This window comes from Pseudochaenichthys georgianus, chromosome 16, assembly GCF_902827115.2.
Source record: "Pseudochaenichthys georgianus chromosome 16, fPseGeo1.2, whole genome shotgun sequence".
NCBI lineage: Eukaryota > Metazoa > Chordata > Actinopteri > Perciformes > Channichthyidae > Pseudochaenichthys > Pseudochaenichthys georgianus.
Genome location: NC_047518.2, coordinates 42,866,174 through 42,885,318, shown reverse-complemented (window position 1 = coordinate 42,885,318; position 19,145 = coordinate 42,866,174). Strand labels below are relative to the sequence as shown.

At 43.1% G+C, this 19,145-nt stretch overlaps 1 protein-coding gene across 1 annotated transcript in view; it reads left to right on the top strand.

The window, feature by feature from the left end:
• The window catches only part of sema6cb (semaphorin 6Cb), a 206,640-nt gene that overhangs the window by 12,694 nt on the left and 174,801 nt on the right, over positions 1-19,145 (top strand). The window contains 1 exon segment of the mRNA XM_034102346.2: positions 11,400-11,482. The gene's annotated coding sequence lies outside the window, so the exon portion shown is untranslated.

Below are 19,145 nucleotides of genomic sequence, written 5' to 3'. Positions count from 1 at the left end.
CGAGTTCTCTCCGCCATCTCCGCCGTGTGTTGCTGCATGTAGCAGAACTCTCCGTGTGTGTAAACTGCCCCGCCCCCTCGCACACAGACGGGGGAGAGAGAGATCTCTCTTCTGGATTGGAAAGGTCGAAAATACATCAGACGCATTTTTTTGTCTTTTGCGTATTAGAAACGAGTTGGCGACACTAAGACTGCGATATAATGCTTATGTAGCAATAATACATGACATATATTTTTTAATGTCTCCAGTACCGATAAAAATACCAATAACGTTGGAGCTTAACGGCGCGTAAAACACACGTGATGACGTCGCCAACGAATCGACGACTGCATTAGTTGTTGCACCCCTAGGCAGGTATAATGGTCAGATTCCCCTCCGAGTCCTGCTGGTCTGTGGGGCATGCAGTCCGATGTATTAAAAAGTTACCCACAGCCTTCACAGTGTGTTGCTCTCTGCTGTGGGAGAAGTTTTACAATTCAATAGCCATGAATATCATTTTTTAACAGTTTTATATATTTTTTCTTTGGGATGTTTCCAGGAAAATGTTATGTTACTTAAATAGTTAAAGGTTGTGTTTGTATTGTAATATTTAGGGACTGAGAAAATGAAGTTTACATATTTATAAAGCTACACTTTAAATACCCAGAAATATGTCAAATATCCTAAATGGCACACTACGCTTTGTGGAGTCGAAGGAAAGCCTCGATCCAACCGAACATGCAATCACAGATGGTGACTCCCGAATGTCAGACATAGTCAATTCTTTGTATTGTCCTGCACCAAATCAAGCTCTCACTTGTTTGAAAGCGTCACAGTTCCTCATTAAACTCAAGTGTCTGCATCACTGGCATGTCAGAAAGAAATGTGGAATTAAATTTAATCAAATCTCTTGTGCAAGTTTCATTGACTGTCTAATGGAAATCATGAATCATTCAACCAGCACCAGCACCCCCACTGTGATCTGGCGCACTTCCCGCAGCGCGCCCCACTGTCAAAGCCCCTCTGATGTGAAAATTAAATGCGTGAAAGACACAGAGAGACTGACCGCTCGGAGCCCAACATGTGCGGCAGACACAGGTCAGTTGCTGGGACGCGGCGGTCCATTCACCGGGAAGATCTTTTTAATTAGGCTATGTTCTTTTAATTAACCAGCCAGCATAATGTCCGTGTCCATTTGTCACCCCTGCTTTGCTCAGGCGGAGCCGGGTGAATATCCTCTTTGTCTCCTCGCGCGTCCAGAGGTCCCCGCTTCCTATTATATTTCCTCATTCACTGAGATGTATTTTTTTTCTTCTCCTCTTTGAGATTAGCATGATAATACCCCACGGAGCGGAGGGAACGTAGTGAAGGGCTATTGCAAGACTGCTCATCAGATTCACTGTGTGCAAGACCGTGGTTATTATCATACTGAATGCACCATCAGTTAAACTAACAGCCAGAATTCCGACATTTATCTCCAACATTATAGACCGACTGTCAATTGCATAGAGAAGCACAATGGCAAATTATGGGTTATGTCTTGCTCCTTGGAGTCTGGATCTCCCCCCCCCCCCCCCCGAGTAATTACGCTATGCTAATTCTGCCCCCTCGTGCACTTCCCATGACAGAAACAAGGATTCCCAACTGTTCGGATGTCACAGAGTAAGGTGAAGGAGGACATATGCGTGAGTGAATGTGTTTTTGCACCTGTGGAAAACAAGAGCACACACTGTTTTATTCCGCTGTGGGGCGGTGAGGGGGAAAGGCTCAGCTGGAGCTTGTCGCCGTGTTTCCAGAGACGGGGTCGGATGCTGGTCAGGCCACCTTGAACTCCTCAGCTGGATTTATGGTGTCGAAGGTGGACGGGGTCAGGTCGCCCCAACCCCCCCCCTTCCTCCTTCAGCACGAGGACTTTGTTAGCGTCGGACAAGCAGCGGACACTGGCAGCACAGACAAATCCCTGTCACGCTCACTGAAGAAAACCCTGGTGGGATCAGGGGTCATTTGTTTAGACGGGGGCGTCCCTGTGGCATGACCTGAATACTGATTGATTTTCTTCAGTGGGAGTCGAGGGAGGGGTGGTGCTGCCTAGTCAACTAAGATATTACATCCTATTTTGAAAAGTGGTCTTAACACATGAATACTGTGTAATATATTTGTATATTTAAGAAGTACAATATAAGATCTCCATTATACTTTTTGAATTAGCTGAGGGCCGATTCAAAATGGCTCCCGGGCCGTAGTTTGGACACCACTGCCCTACCCCGTGTGGCGATACAGAGTGAGGGGGAGAGACACTCCGAGTCACAACATGCCCAACTCTCTGCTTCACCGGACACCTCAGCGGGCGTGTGTTTTCCCTTTCTCTGAAACAAGACACTCGACCACATGTTTTCCTTTTAATAGACAGCTGAGAGGAGGAAAGGGCAGCGGTGTGGTCTGTCTGCCAGATGATCACCGGCTGTTGATGTTGCATTTGGGTTGAAGGCACTCCCCCAGTTCCTCGGCTAGACTTGGACAACAAAATGCACGATGGCCATTATATAAATCAACCAATAGGTGTTTTACAGGCTTAAAGCTAAGCACAAACGTATTGTAATAACAACCTTCCACAAACCAAGTTCACAATCAGTCACCATACAGGTCCTACAGGTTTTAGACGGAGGCTGTATTTGAATAAAAAGCAAAGCCCAGTGATATCAAACATTAGCCAAAGTCCATTTAAATATACAGACAGATAATACAACGATGTTGTGGTTCAGCTGAGTCCCAACACACGCGTCGTAGTAACATTGTTTGAGGTGCATTCACTCTTTGTTTCCACCAAGTCCAGTCTTTTATAGTCTAACCGATCGGTCTGACTGAACTGCAGCGATGTTCTGTTCCTATCTTAGTAGTTAATGAATTCAGTGTGATCAAGCCCAGTTGGTACTTGGCTCGAAGCTGGGAAACACATTCCACTAATAAGACAGCAGGAATATAAACACGAGAACAATGGCACACTCAAGGCCTTGCAACATGTCAAAAATACAGAGGAATGGATGCAATTAATAATAAAGTTGTGTAAAAATAATAAAATAAACTGCATTAAGTCACTGTTTTTAGCCTTGAAATTAAAATGTATTGCTGCCCATGAATTTCCAGAGTAAGTGTTTCCCTTTTTGCCAGTAAGCCAGCCACTAAATTATAAAGGATTGTGTTTTCTCAATACGGCTCGGAGGTTTGACTTTTTCCAGATTTGCTGACGTGTGGTGATATTTGAGCAGCGATCGAGGGCTCACATGGGTCTGATTTTGACGAGTTTCCAAAGGACAACTGTAATTATTAATAAGAAGTGTCCTCATCCAGTATCTGCAATGTCTGGATGGCATTAAAACGTCTTGGATCTCCTCGAGTAAAATAGAAACAAGGTCACAGGACTGAAATGGAGAATTCATCATCACATCTGAATTATCCCGATCAGTGTGGCGGGGATATTTGAGGCTGACTTTTTCCAGCTTGAACAGGCATTACACTTCAGAGGCTTCATAGTGTTCTTTCAATAAGAGCCCTGAATAAAGACATTCGCACGTCTGATCCAAACTGACTTCACTGAATCTAGGGATGTCCCGATCACCTTTTTTTGCTCCCGATCCGATTCCGATCATTTGATTTTGACAATCTGCCGATACCGATTTTTCCCGATCCGATCTTTATGCAATGCATTAAGAGAAAAAAAAGGTAACAGATAACGGCTGGTCATCCAACGCGATGAATTCAGCTATCTTGGCTGTTATTGTGTTGGCCTTTTCACTGTTCTGGGGCAGTTTCTCTTTCCTTTTGAAAGTCTCTGAAAGTGTCGGTTGTTTCAGTGCCGTTACCTGAGTGGCCGCTGTGTACTCGTCGTGTTGTTGTTGGTGTTTGTTTCTCAGGTAGCGTATTAGATTGGTCGTGTTGAACGTAGCTCTGTTCTTTCCACCACGCGGAACCTCTGCCTTGCAAACATTGCATCTGGCTGTTACACTGCCTTCACTTTCAATTGTATAATACTTCCAAACTCCTGACATTTTCTCTGTCCCGACTCCCGAGTCACCAGCTGAACGTAGCCTCTCGTTAGCTTGCTGCTACTATCAGACACTGCGCCCACTCTGTTGCCAGATTTCAGAGAAATAAGCAACCAGGTCTAGAAAACAAGCCCAAAGAAAGCAACACATACATGATGTTGTGTAATTTTAAACCAAAACTAAGACCTCAGGATGACTTTAAGACGTGAACATGGTCATTTTTGTTTTGTAACATTAAATAAAAAAATTTTATAAAAAAATAAAATAATAAGAAAATTCCGATTTTTTGAAAATCACGTGATCGGATCGGGACATCTCTAACTGAATCCATAACATAGCAAACATTATACGTTTCAAAGCTAACTTCCTAGCATATAACATATTTTGAACTGTGCAACCTTGAAGCACTGCTATATCTTTTTTGTTTTTAATCCAAGAAAATGTCTGATTTGATTACCGTGTCTTAGATACACATTTCCAAATGTACTACTTTAACCTAGTTTACATTTAATCTCAATTTCAATTTCCACATCTCATACAACCAGTAGAGTAAAGTATCAACGAGCTGATGTTCCTGTGGCACATCATTATTTGACTAATTAAGGCTGACTGAGAAAATTAACAATTGAGTGCTACTAAGAAAAGTTACCAAGCAAGAAGTTTGTAACGTAATGATCCTGGGAGGCGTGTGGCGCAGTGGGTTGTGCGTTGGTGTTGGCATCAGGGGGTCACAGGTTCAAACCCCACTGCAGTCAGCATGTCGTTGTGTCCCTGAGACCCTTCACCCCAAATGGCTCCTGTGGGGATTGCCCACAGTGTTGAGCATGTAAGTCGCTTTGGATAAAAGCGTCTAAGTGACATGTAAAGTAATCCTGAGCTCTGGAAGATCTCAAACTAACTTCATAGCATATTTTGAACTTTGCAAACTTGCTGCACTGACGCCTGCTTGATTACTTTGTCTTGGATATAGACTAGGGGTCGACCGATTATCGGCCAGGCCGATTATCGGGGCCGATATTCATCATTTGACCGATTATCGGTATCGGCCTTTTTTTTATAAAATTGCCGATAACACTTTGGCTCTGATGCGGCCGTTTCTCTGTCTGCAGTCACCACTCTCTGTACACGAGCAATGTCCCGCCCACAGCGCTATCTGATAGGCTATTACTGAAGTGTCAATCAACACTGAAGATTTTCCGGGCGGTAGCCAGCCATAGAGGCGGGACCTTCTCAGATTACAGGCAGGTGCGAAGAACGCAGACACAGACAGACAAGCAGCAGCGCTGAGCGGCAGAGCCATACATGTGTTTCGAAGGTAAATCAGTTGAAAGCCGAAGTTCAATAAACATCCCAATCCCCTATGCTGAAGTTGCAAAAACGGCACGATCTATTGATCCAATTCTATCAGCTTCCCAGTTACACAGGGACGCGGGAAGTCAGTCAGCGTGCAGCGTCTCACAGCGGAACTGTGGTGCGGAGGGGGGGCTGCGAGTGGAGCCTCACAGTTTTTCAGGTTGATATGTGAAGCTCATTAGCTAATGTATTTAGCAAATGTTTAGCAAAATATTAGAAGTGAGGCTACTAGTCTAACGTTAGGTCTACTGTAATAGCCTCACTTTTAATAGTTTTCAAAACATTAGCTAGCACTAGTGTTTTGCAGTTGCTAGCAGCTTATTGGGATTTTATGCTAGATAGACAGGCATTGGTTTGATATAATAAATTAAGCATTATTGTTAGTTAAGCATGTCAGCCTGCAGCCCCACTTCTTGTCTCTCTAACTCATAGCAGATGGCTGCACTAAAGAAAAGGGCACAGAGAGGAAACCAGTTGTAAGATGTTTAAAAGTTCATTAAACATGATATGGGCTATGCTTAAATGCATTTCAAAGAAGTTGTGTTGAGTTGTGTTGGAGTTTGTGTTATTCTACATTTTGACACCAAGATTTTCTGATTTTACTGCAAATGTATATCGGTTTCAAATATCGGTTATCGGTCTCCTTGATTACTAATAATCGGTATCGGTATCGGCCTTGAAAAAGCCATATCGGTCGATCCCTAATATAGACCGATATCAGCCTTCTATTTAACTGATTTAACAAAGAAGAAACTCTAGGGAAATCATAGCTAATATTCCTGTGGCCACAGAATGAATTGTCTAATTGAGGCTGACTGAGTAAACAAACAATGTAGTGCTAATAGGAAAGGTACCAAGCAAGACGTTTGTGTAACGTAACAATCCTGAGCTCTGGATGATCTCAAGAAGCTTCCGATCCTGATCCTCAGACCAGATAACCCCCCCTGGAGTTTTGATCTGGGATAATGAACAACTAAATCGTTCTACAGTGGGTTCAGCTGATTAATCAAACTGCTGCAAAGGTGTGTGTGTGTGTGTGTGTGTGTGTGTGTGTGTGTGTGTGTGTGTGTGTGTGTGTGTGTGTGTGTGTGTGTGTGTGTGTGTGTGTGTGTGTGTGTGTGTGTGTGTGTGTGTGTGTGTGTGTGTGTGTGTGTGTGTGTGTGTGTGTGTGTGTGTGTGTGTGTGTGTGTGTGTGTGTGTGTGTGTGTGTGTGTGTGTGTGTGTGTGTGTGTGTGTGTGTGTGGTGTGTGTGTGTGTGTGTGTGTGTGTGTGGTGTGTGTGTGTGTGTGTGTGTGTGTGTGTGTGTGTCCGTCCTACTTGTTAGTATCTCCAAATAAACCGTTAGCATCCGCTGCTCGACACAGGGCTGCTCATTCATGTTGTGTATTCTCTCATTGTTAATGGGAGCTGACATAACCGGAGAGGTTGCGGTATCATCTCCCATCTCAGCATCTTGTATCCATTTACTGAATCAATAGAAGAGTCATTCCTCAAGTGTGAGGTTTGAAGAGTCCATGCATCAATAAACAGTTGTGCAGAGGATGAAGCCTAAGGATTTGATGTAGCCCGTGCAAACAAGCGAGGGAAACAGCCTGTCCAAAGGTTCAGAGGCCGAGCGTTGACTCAGTGGTTTGAAAGTTATTTAAATGAAGGATAGTGTTTAGATATTTCGTCTGGAGTTGAGTCCAAGGCTTTGCTCGACTCGGTCAGGCAACCGTTTCTCCCTTTTCACTCTTCTCTTGTTCAACATTAAGCCAACACCGTGAAATGCAAAACGCCCCACTACTTAGAAGAGTTTTCCCTCCAATTTTGTTTGCAACTTGATTTGTTTGGCACCTGTCAGCAGTTTTGAGTTTGGCACAATTCGTCACATGATTGTTTTGTCTTGTGAGGTTTGCAAACTCTGTCGTTTCCATGGGTTTAACTGTCCCCAGCTTTCTATCTACTAAATTGTGAGTGGACGATGATATAAGACATGTTTGCACGATACTAGCAGATGGCCAGCTGATCTGGGTCCCTGAAACCTTTCCTGGTCCCGCTATAAAGCACAAACGCACTCTACTAAAGTGATCAGGATGCATTTAGGGGCAATTTGTAGTCTGGGAACTTTAAGTGCCTCAGAGATGGTCTGGAACCGTTAGTTGATCCTGCGCTGGAATTAGTTTTCCACAATGCCTTATCTGCCTTTTTGATGTTTGGTACTTTTTCCCAGGCAGCACTGCAAGCTCAAAGCTGATGGTGAACACAACCCGATGTCATCAACATTTTTCTCTATACTGCTGAAAGAAAAAGCTATACAGTATGCCCTAAGGCAGGGGTGGGGAACCTCCGGCCCTCGGGCCGTATACGGCCCGCGAGACCATTTGGTACGGCCCTCGAGGTAATTTATAAACACACGCAAAAAAGAAAAAATTCAAATTATCTAGACCGCAAAATAATTAAACAAGCGAGTGCCTGTTATTCCTGGCCACGGTCAGGGTCCTTGAACACAACACAAGCCTAACGTGTCATCATGTGGTATATGTCTCGTCTGACACGGGTGTAGTTCTAACGGAGAGCACCAGAACGGCTCCGGGCAGTACCCATAAGGAGCCATACACATGCCGCAGTTTCTGCGTGTCTGTGTCTTTCGTTGAAAGCCCAGTGGCGATCTGTTCATCTGTCATACTGATCAGACAGTCAATAGCTTTGTTGTTATTAGCATCTGGTTAGCTAGCTATGCTAACGAATATAAGAAGCTTTTTCTCCAACCAGTGAGGTAAAGGCATATCTTTATATGATCAATATAGTTAGACAAAAATAGAGAATAAATTAAACAGGAATAAAATACTATATGACAGTAAAAAAAAGTTATTATTAATAAACAAGAATACAGTTTGAAAGGGGAGCGATTTGTAAAATATCCATAAAGAAAAAAATCTGCTTACAGTTCTGTTTCATATGGGTGTTGAGAGATGTTTCCATAGAGCTATTAATTTTACTCTCAAAGTGCACCAGATTGATGCTTTTAACTTCAACATTTTAAAAACTCTTCCTGGTGGTGCATGCCCCCAAACCCCCCTAGAGGAGGTTAGATCCCCCCCCCCCCCCCCCCCACACACTTAAATCATGTCCACATGGATATGAAACTAAATACATTTGCACACATCTTGTGTCCATATACTTCTGCTTGGTGGTCATGCCACGGTGCATGCATCCGCGGGCCATGGTCAAATATCTGGATTAAGAGGTTGCTTGTTCTTTGCACAGCATGAAAGAAAGGCGAAATGAATGGGCTGTGATTTTAGTTTTTTAAGCAGACGTTGAGTTCAATAATTTGTACCGCCCTCGGAGGATGTTGTAAAAATTGAGATGGCCCTTGAGAAGAAAAAGGTTCCCCAGCCCTGCCCTAAGGTATGACACATATTGACAAATAACACAGAAGCAGTATTCTCTATTCATGGCTTGCTATCTTTTTGCCCAGACAAAGAGAACTGGAGAGCATGGAGCAGGGAAATAAGCCTTGGAGCTGGCTTTGCCTTAACCTTAACTGAACCATCTTCAGCATGTGGCAGCCAGCTGGTGTGCTTGCTAATCCAGAACATGCTGCCTCTGCACATTCTCCCGGGCTCTGCTACTTGAAATGTGCTGGGCTCGAGGTCAAACACTTCCATCCTCATCATTTGTCACAATTACTCTATGTGCCGGTCAGGATCCAACTAGTTCATTCATTTCATAGTACTCCAGGCTGTATGACCAACACAAGTAATTGTGTACTGTATGATTCCTTGTGTTTTCTTATACAATAGGCAGAACTCCAGCACTGTTAAAACCACAGAACGTAAACAAGCCGGCAACTTTAACTTTGCTTGCTGTCGAAACAATACGTCTTAAGATAGTTGTACACACAATACACTGACCACAGGTCTGTGGTTGTAGAGAAGTGGGCGCACACTCTCTGTATCCCAACACATGTGTTCTGCTGAGGTGACAGAGTAAATTGCTTATGTTAGAACAACTGGCAACAACAGTGGTTGTCAGATTATTTTTGAAACCAAAAACTGCTAAATATTAGACACGGCTTCTCTCTTGGACAAAGGTTCTTCTAGTACATTTCCTGTCTGTCTTTTGTCATCCTCCATTTCTCTTTTCTGTTATGTGCAGTAAAGACATTAACAAACTGTTATAGCCGTTAGTCAAAAGTTCAAAGTCAACTTTATTGTCAATCTTTCAGTTTGTGTGTACAGACAGAGATCGAAATACCATTTCCCATGTCCCATACACACAATCAACAGACACATGTATACATTATGCACACATTAAGACCTTAATAAAAGCACAACAATCAAGATAAATAACAGTGACTTAAATATTGTCCATAGCAGAGTAAAAAGTGTCAGGTGCTGGATTTGAATGTCTGAGGGTTACGCAGCATCCACACGGCGGGCGTGTCTGAAGCTCGACCAACAACCAATCGCATGAATCTCCCGCCCCTGACACACAAGCAGCCGTTTGATTGGCTAGATAGGTAGTAGTAATCAGCAGCGAACCGCTTGGCCTTCGACACGTGTATTGCGGTTTATTCACGGCATTAATTTTGTTATTCTACAGTATTGTTGTTTCATCGTTATTTGTTAATGCAATCCAATTTGTGTTCTTTGAAATTGAAAAGGATATCGCATTGTGTTTGTTACTTTCGTCGCAGTTGTATACGTCTTAAGTGTAATTTGGCTTGGCTTCCTATTTTATATGGACATGCTTTTATTTTGAAGGAGAGTTAGCGCTGTTGACAGAAAGTTGTTGTTGCTATGGAAACAACGTGACAGAGATTAACGGAGAAAGTAATATCTACATATAAAGATGAAGAAAGTAAACGATAACGTTTATGGTTAAGTGTTGGCACCCCCCGAAGAGGCACACGCTCTTACGTTGATATTCGAGATTTCAATAAATTCAATTTGAAAAATAACGAAATTGAAACCCGAATACTACTCCAACGACGAACGAATATTCGGATATTCGGGTACAGGCCTACTGAGGGTATTGGCATACAATTTTGGTGTATATATTTTTAATTGTACAATTTAAACGTGTAACCCAGATCTTTTTCTGTCACAAATTCTTGTTGCCATGGTGCTTCAACCCGTTAAAGAGTTAAATAGGGAATCCTACGTAGTTATCGGTGTTCCCGTGTCAATACACTCACAACTTGCCACGACCATTTCCTTTCTTTTGCAGTCTTGACGTGCATTACAAATATATCCTGCAATAGGACATGCCTTTATTCCACGCACTATTCCATAGAAACTCCAGGCTTAACAGAGGATTATGGCCCACTGTCTTCAGGTGTACGGATAAGCTGCACAGAAAGACATATTTTCCGGAACAATGGCTTCGTTAATGAATCTCTCAAATTACAGTAAAAATATGCCTTTTGTGATGGTTTCCTCCATTTTAATTTGGCACATAAACCCCTCTGAGATTCGGTGTGAAATGAAACCTCTGATTGCATTTTTATGCTTAATGTTCAATTGAAAACTAATCAGCAGTGATTTTATGGAGCAGGAAATGATTTTCTATATGTTCGGGAGACGACTTCTTCAAAAGCAGAGCAAATTGCTTATTGAGCCCAGTGAGATAGTTACTTAGCCTGCAGATCGAATGTTTCTATCGTGAAGCTTAGTTAGAGTTGTGAGAACTGGAAAGGTGAGCACATGTTCCTGGGAGCATGTCCGATGTCCGATGTCCTCATCAGATTGGGATTTGTCAAAGATTTGGTTCACGTATTACAAAAGTACCCGTTTTCACACAAACATCACCAACCGTGTCTCTTCCACGGAGTTCAAAGCCACATTTTTATGTCAGATGTTGGTGTTTTGAAAGCCTGTTATAATAGTTTGTCGTTACAATTCTTATTTTGGACTTCTTTGAAGAAGGATTCGACGTGATTGCTCTGACGGCTCATAAAGACTCGGGTTGCGTCAGTGTGAGCTGTCCTGCCTTAAAGAGAGAGAGATGTAACACTGAATTATTTCTCCTTCACAGATACACTGACAGCTGCTGTCTCACCCAGCCTGCTCCGACCTGCTGTACTCACCTGCTCGGCGCAGCACGGTTTGAAAGCGAAGGTACAGTACAAATGCTGTTTCTGTCTCAAGTGGATCTTGTCTGATAAATATTGAAGAAGATTTGATTTGGGGCGACTTGGAGTGTCTGTTTACCGATCTCTTAAATGCACTATTTAGGTTGTCACATTACATTCAAATCATGACTCTAAGGAGACATCCGCAGAGGACACTTCATTAATGGCTGCTTTGTGGAAAAACTGCCTCTGAAGAAGCTTTTTAAACCTACTCAATGCATCTACTTATTCTAATCAAAAGGCAGGGATTAAACTTTTCAATGTTTGGCACACTTTTACTTTCCTCTATTCATGGGCAGACTCGGCGTTATCTAACAGATGCATTGCAAAGAACGGGAGAATTGTGGTCACGGTTTGTTATGCAATGTTGTGCACCAAACTACTTTCACCGCGTTCAACAGGCAGTTATGAAAACACGATCAGCTGCCAGTCGGACCAGTTGCTCCACGTGAAACACTTCTGTACTTGTCTTCCTCTCCGAGAGATTCTCACTGATGTTGAAGTTGGCGAGGCTCCATTGATGACGGGTGATGCATCTGACGAGACTTGGGGTTGTCTGCTTGCGTTGCCAGGTTACTCTCAATCAAATCTTATCAATCCACCGAGTCACGATGAATCGGATGAGAGGCATTTGATTAAACTCCTTATGAGTAATACCTAGCGGTAGTGCTGCGTACCTGGACTCACATTCAGGTTCAGGTCCGGACTCAAGTCCAGAGGTTCAGGTTCAGGTCCGGACTTATAAGTCCGGACCTGAACCCATGTCTTGTGTCAAGTTGTGTGAGTAACTAAAGTGAACTTATTGTGAGCTAATTATCAATTTAAAATTAACAATAATCAACTCAAATTCAAACTCATCAGGTTTATTGTGCTCCCATCTAACTTGTGTCCACATTTCTCTACAAAGTACAAATGTAGAAAAAACACTTTTTGCCACTTAGTCTACAAATGACTTATGACAGCAACTACAGTGAACTACTACAAAGTTCAAACATTTATTTCATTTACCAAACTAAAGTAACCAAACAGTCCCTGAGCTGACTGAGCCTAAATCCCTAAAACGTTGCTGAAAGGTAGAGTGTAGAGTAGACTATACGCATTACACTGTTACACACCTACTATATAGTATAGGCTACACTGTAGTGACTGTACAGTCAGAGTGTACTGTACTGTCTGTACACCATGTATTTTCTACAACTCTACATGTGTACATTATACAGTACATACTACATACATAGTGATGTACATACATACTGTTAGAAATTAAAATCAATGTTGATATGGCGTAATTTGGAATTAAATACACTATTTAATTTAAATCAGTTTTATTCTGAATAAAACGGAAGTTCACACTATTAACTTAACTAATACTTTTATTCTGAAAATTCTTCACTTCCGGTTAGCATTAGCATGTGGCGAAAGGCTACGTTTTCAAACTGTGAATCGAAGGTGAAATGACATGTGATGTTGTACACTGAGCACACTGGGATTAGCACTCATTTATTGACGCTGAATAACGTTTATCAGGGAATGTTTAAATAACAACAGACACCAGAATATACGTAAGTGCTAGTTTTTTTGCGAGTCCAAGTACCGGTTCCCGACGTTCCGGTTTTAACCGGACTTGAACCGAAACTTTTTACAAGTCCAGTACCGGTTCGGCTTGCCGGTACGCAGCACTACCTAGCGGTGTGTCCTTATGAAGTTGAATTTTTATTGTTGCTCATTAATTCAGGATGATATCATAGAAGCCATGTTCTCAGGAGCTTTAGGCATTGCAACACTATTGCAATTTATATCGGGAAGAAACTGGTTTCATGTGCTCTCAATGAGTATCTCTTGGGTAGTTTGTAGCTTTTGTTTTATTGTAGTTTATAGTTGTATGCCTGCTTCTATGCATCGTTATTCTACTACAAAATGTCCATTATGCCTATCTAGGGGTAAAGGGTGCCATATGCAATTTATTGATTGATCTGTGAGTACATTGGATATAAATACGGCGTCCACACCTGTTTGAGGGTTTCCATTAAGGTGAGCTCTGTTGTCAAGTTGTCCGGTAGACGAAAGGCGAAACGTCTTCGTTGAAACTTGTAGAATCACTGAGAATCTATAACGTCTGGCCGGGCATTTCCCCAGTGAGCGTGAATGTGGACAGTAGAGGACAGGGCCAAGGAGCAACGATGATGGGGCGCCTCGTGGGACGGCTGGAAACAGATGGCTGGCCAGATGCGTGCGTCTGCTTTGACCTTGAATGCATCCGAAGTTAAAAGCAGAAAGTGACGATAGAGAGGAGTGGCAGTACTGTGTTTCGTAATATTCTGCAGGACTTGTTGGTACACCCGTAGATTGTGTGTGATCAGGCATGCAGGCGTTATCTCATCAGAGAAGTTAGTTAACCTTTTTCTGGTGGATCTGGTTTGTGCTGGTTGGTGTTGCAGACGACAACATATTCAGTTTCCAGTGTGTGTAACTTGTCCAAGCTCTCTTCAACAGTTTTTGTTTGTTATTATCAATTAATCTTATGATGATTTACTAGGGCTGCTCGATTATGGCAAAAATCATAATCTCGATTATTTGGGTCAATAATTGATATCATGATTATTTTCATTTCATTTCAAACCTTTATTTATACAGATAAAATCCCATTGAGATCATTGATCTCTTTCCCAAGGGAGACTATCCATTCACTTTGAAAACATCAATTTATTGGAGAATTGTTTTGTAACAGTATGTTTTTAACAGTTGATTACCTTGAACTTTAAGTAGAATTCAAATAAAAAACCAATAAAAAAAAAATAATAATAATAAAAAAAATTATCGTTTTATTTCGATTACGTTGTTTTCGTAATCGTTACATGCCATAATCGTAATTGCGATTACAATACGATTAATTGAGCAGCCCGATCATTTACTTATCTTTATTTCGTTTCAATTGTTTCGTGTCGGCAAATAGTGGCCATAAGGTTTAACATGCCCAAAATGCCAAACGCCTATATCCTAAATTCAACTAATAATAATAATAATGCATTACATTTTTTATTAGAGCGCTTTTACAGGTGCTCAAAGCGCTTTACACATATTAGACATGTAAGAGTGATTACTGCGGACATTACCCACAGGAGAAAATGCGGGTAAAGTGCCCACGGACACAACGGCCTGGCGCAGTGGCGGCCGAGGCGGGATTCGAACTGGAGTTCACCTTGTTCACCCTTGCTCTGATGACCAACGCTCTAACCACTGCGCCAAAACCTCCAGGGTTTAACTATTAATTAACTATCACGCAAAATTCAGAGCACCTAATCTCTGAATTGAGGCTGTTTTTTAATAATGCAACTCAAACAATACCCAATAAAGAAAAACTGCCGACTCGTTTTCTGTCACTTAATGATTAATACACACTCCTTCTCCCACGCTTTAATGGGTATGACTGGAGTTGCTTTGCTGATCACAGGAGAAGAGTAGTCAGACCTGATCGCCTGAGGAGTTTCAGAGAAGCTTGTATAGGCATGCCACTACAGGTTTGCACCGAAGTGTGAGTCTTGTTTTTGTTCATTGGGTTTGACGACAGCGACACATCAAAGGTTTGAATCCAATTGTAAATCTCTTCAAGTTGAAATGTTCCAAAATGAAGACCCTTGGTTGAACTGGGTTTTCCGATATGCTTGCGATTGTTTAGGTAAACCTATATCGTTCATACCGTGATGGAACAGAAGCAATCTTTTGTCAACACTATTAGACAGTCGTTCTTAATACCGTCCGGGAAGCAGAGTGTGAGACAAAGCCACCGGCAGCCTGATATTGCACAGGCCTCTGGGGCTTTGAGCAAAGGAAGAGCCATGATCAGAGCTGGGAAGTGCATGGTGTTGTGGGGGGGGGGGGGCTGTGAGAAGCGGGAGGAGATGGAGGATGGTGGAGGTGTCAGGCGTATAATTGGGGTGAGGAGATCTCAGGGGTGGATAGAGGGAAGCTTTATTAAGACCGCTCAAGTCTGATGTGCCGGCGCGGCCGCCCAGTTCCTCCGCACACACCCACGCCTGTGGCCCAATCTTCCATTTCCACAAGAGACTCGGCAACAACAAAGGGATGAAGGGCACAGTCCTCAAGCGCCTTTCAGTCACAGATAAGAGAGAAGACCCCATTACTTGAAAAACACTGATGGGGAGTATATGGATATGCCTTTTTCTTTTTAACATGAAGCCTATTGTTTTTGGCTGCTGACACAACAGCAAGTCCAACGTCACCGATAAATGCCCCCTGAATCCAATTAAGCTTTTTGATAGAAGAAGCTAGAAAGGCCTTTTCTCCTCGCCGGTTGTCTTAGAAGATTATAGATGTTTGCATTAGCACTTCCAGCGTCGCACTTAGACAGGGTACGCTTGTTCACTTCTCCTTGTTTTATATGTCGGCTGAGAGCCAGCAAATGCATTGCTTGAACATTTATTGAGAGCACAGCGCTTATGAAATATTTACGGACCGAAGTGTAGGCAAATATTTGCGCTGAGGCGATAAAAGCGGGATAATCTCTTGTTTTGCCTCCGCTGGGGAAAACGAACTTTCCAGGGTGACTTCCACCGTGACTGATCGTTTCAAATCTGATGGGAGATTAGGGCTGAGCTGCTTCCCGGCCTGTGACCATTGAAATGTTACTTTTGATCAATGGAGTTCCTAAAACTTGAACCTGAACCCTTTATAGATGCACGCTCTCTTGATATTTACCATCCTGAAAGAGTCTGCCACCCTACACAAGCAGATTCGGTGAGTGACAAAACGGAGCTTTGGAGTCGAGGCGGTTACGGGGAGATTTAGTGGCCCCCCCTCAGCTCTCTGCCGTAAATTGGTTTTTGCAGAACTCAGGGAAAAAGGGCTGGAGGTCTCTGCTTCCCCAGGAGCTGCTAATCCCCCTCAGCTCGGGGGAGAGCTGCTGCTCAGACACTGGCCTCCTGCAGCCCCTCGTCCTCTTTCCCCTCGTCCTCTTCCCCCTCGTCCTCTTCCCCCTCCGTTCACTTTCCCCTCCGTCCTCTTTCCTCTCCGTCCTCTTTCCTCTCCGTCCTCTTTCCCCTTTCCCCTCCGTCCTCTTTCCCCTCCGTTCACTTTCCCCTCCGTCCTCTTTCCTCTCCGTCGTCTTTCCTCTCTGTCCACTTTCCCCTCCGTCCACTTTCCCCTCCGTCCTCTCTCCCCTCCGTCCACTTTCCTCCCCGTCCTCTCTCCTCTCCGTCCTCTTTCCCCTCCGTCCTCTTTCCCCTCCGTCCTCTTTCCTCGCCGTCCTCTCTCCCCTCCGTCCTCTTTCCTCGCCGTCCTCTCTCCCCTCCGTCCTCTCTCCCCTCCTTCCTGTTTCCTCTCCGTCCTCTCTCCCCTCAGTCCTCTTTCCTCTCCCCTAGGGCTGCTCGATTATGGCAAAAATCATAATCTCGATTATCTGGGTCAGTAATTGTAATTGCGAATATTCATTGACTTTGAAGACATCCATTTATTGGAGAAAAAAACATTTGAACATTATGTTTTTAACAGTTGATTAGCCTGAACTTTAAGTAGAATTCAACTGAATTATTACTGTTTTCGTAATCGTTGCGAGCCATAATCGTAATCGCAATTTTAAATACGATTAGTTGAGCAGCCCGACTCCTCTCTCCCCGCCGTCCTCCGTCCTCTCGTCCTGCAGGGATGTCTAATCTGCTGCATGGTCACGGTCGACAGATTGCCGGATGTTTCAAAGCCCTTTGCTGGCTGGACTTCAAAGTTCCAGGGATACAGAGACTTGAGAGTAAATTGAGGTCCGCCACGAGGAGGAAAGAATTTGAGGGGCTCTGCTTTTTCTTTTGAATTTCCTGAGGTGACACCAAAAAAGTATGGTCTCAAAATGAAAGGCTTTTTTGATCAGTGACACTCTGAAGATCACCTGGGCGTGATGGAAGCACACGTGGATGTCAAGCTGTAAATGTGCTTTTTTTTACGAGGGCTCTCAACGTTGACGCTCGTAAATAACCTGTAAAGCTTAATGCATTTAAAAAAAGTTTGATCGGTAATTTATCACGAATCACATGACGGAGAAAAGGGAGATCGCATACATCTGCACAAGTTACATGTATAGACCATTGGACATCAGCATCAACATGTAATGGCAGACCTTATCCACGACAAATGTTCTGCACTCGTTCTCTAGGTGTGGGGAAAACAGAGAATCATGCGTCAGTGTTTTGAAGTTTCATAAGGACATGGTTACCACTGGTTACCACGGCAGGAACAGATAGTGTTGGCAATATGATGGCGGCAGCAACAACACGAGCATATGTGTAGCATATTAAATATTATACAAAGCATATTAAACAAAGGGGAGTCACAGCGGCGTTGTCAATGCGTTGGCTAAGTGCCAGAAAATGTACAGACTTCAGGCCAATAATTCAGAAATCGTGTTTTAAAAAAAGTGAAAAACACTCAGATTTCTCTTACCAGTTTGTCGTGCATTTCCTTTTAGATTTACAGCACTAGCTTCATCGGTTCATAAAAGCAACAAGACGGTAAGAATGACTCGGGATGCAGACACTAAAAGCGTTCCTATCTTTATAGAAGAATAGAACTGGGAGGGATGAACCCCTCTGTGATGGCCTCGCATGCAGAGTGGGCAGCTAGTGTACAGCGCCCGGGGAGCAATGGGAGTGAAGGGGGGTGTCCGGTGCCTTGCTCAAGGGCACCACGGCAGGGCAGGAAGTGAACTGGGACCTCTTCAAGTAGCAGTCTACACTCCATATTTTAGGTCTGGTCGAGGACTTGAACCGGCGACCCTACGGCTCCCAGTCCAAGCCCCTACTGACTGAGCCACTGCCACAGTGGTTTCTTTCTGTTTACAACGTTTAAACACTAACACGTCTTTTAACTATTTGTTTGACAAACTGCTGCCAAAATCCACAGTGCAGGGAGAGGTTGATTATGAGTCCGTCACATTCCTCCACTGTCATGCAAAGTTCATTCACTGAGAGGAAACAGTCGGTCTGAATTCTCCTTTCTATCTCCTCTTTTGTAAGAGTATAATATTATCAACACCGCATCTACTGAACATTAATCAGCCGCATTCACAGGATGTCTGGATTTCAAGGATGTGGGCGATGTGGTTATGATGTCTTTGTTAGAAATCCACCTCTGAAATATCTACCCAGAACTTTTATTTTGCCACAGATTTCTCTTATTAAATGACAATTAGTTTGGGTGATGATTCAATCCCCCTTTATTCTTAGATAACACTCATTATAACATTTTAAATATTTAAAGTGGACCTATCATGCTTTATTTAAGGCAATAGCATATATAAAAAACATGTCTCTGAAGTGTTTTGCTCAAAATACCAAACAGATCACCCATTCTAGCCACGCCTCATATCCCTCTGTTTCACTTCCTGTTTCAAAAGTGTTGATTTGGGTATAAAGCCTTAAAAATATATAGGTAAAATAATAAAAGAGGAGGGGTCTGAGCTCATGCGGGACCCGGCAGCTACCGTCTAAACTAAATGCTGCCGTGATGAAACGCCATATCATGGATTATCAAGGATCTGAAACAGTCTGGAGCTCAAAGGCTTTCTCTCTTGCCGGTTATACCACAAGGTGAGTTCCTTTTTACTTCCTGCTTCTTCACACACATGCTCTCCAGTACAGGTTAGC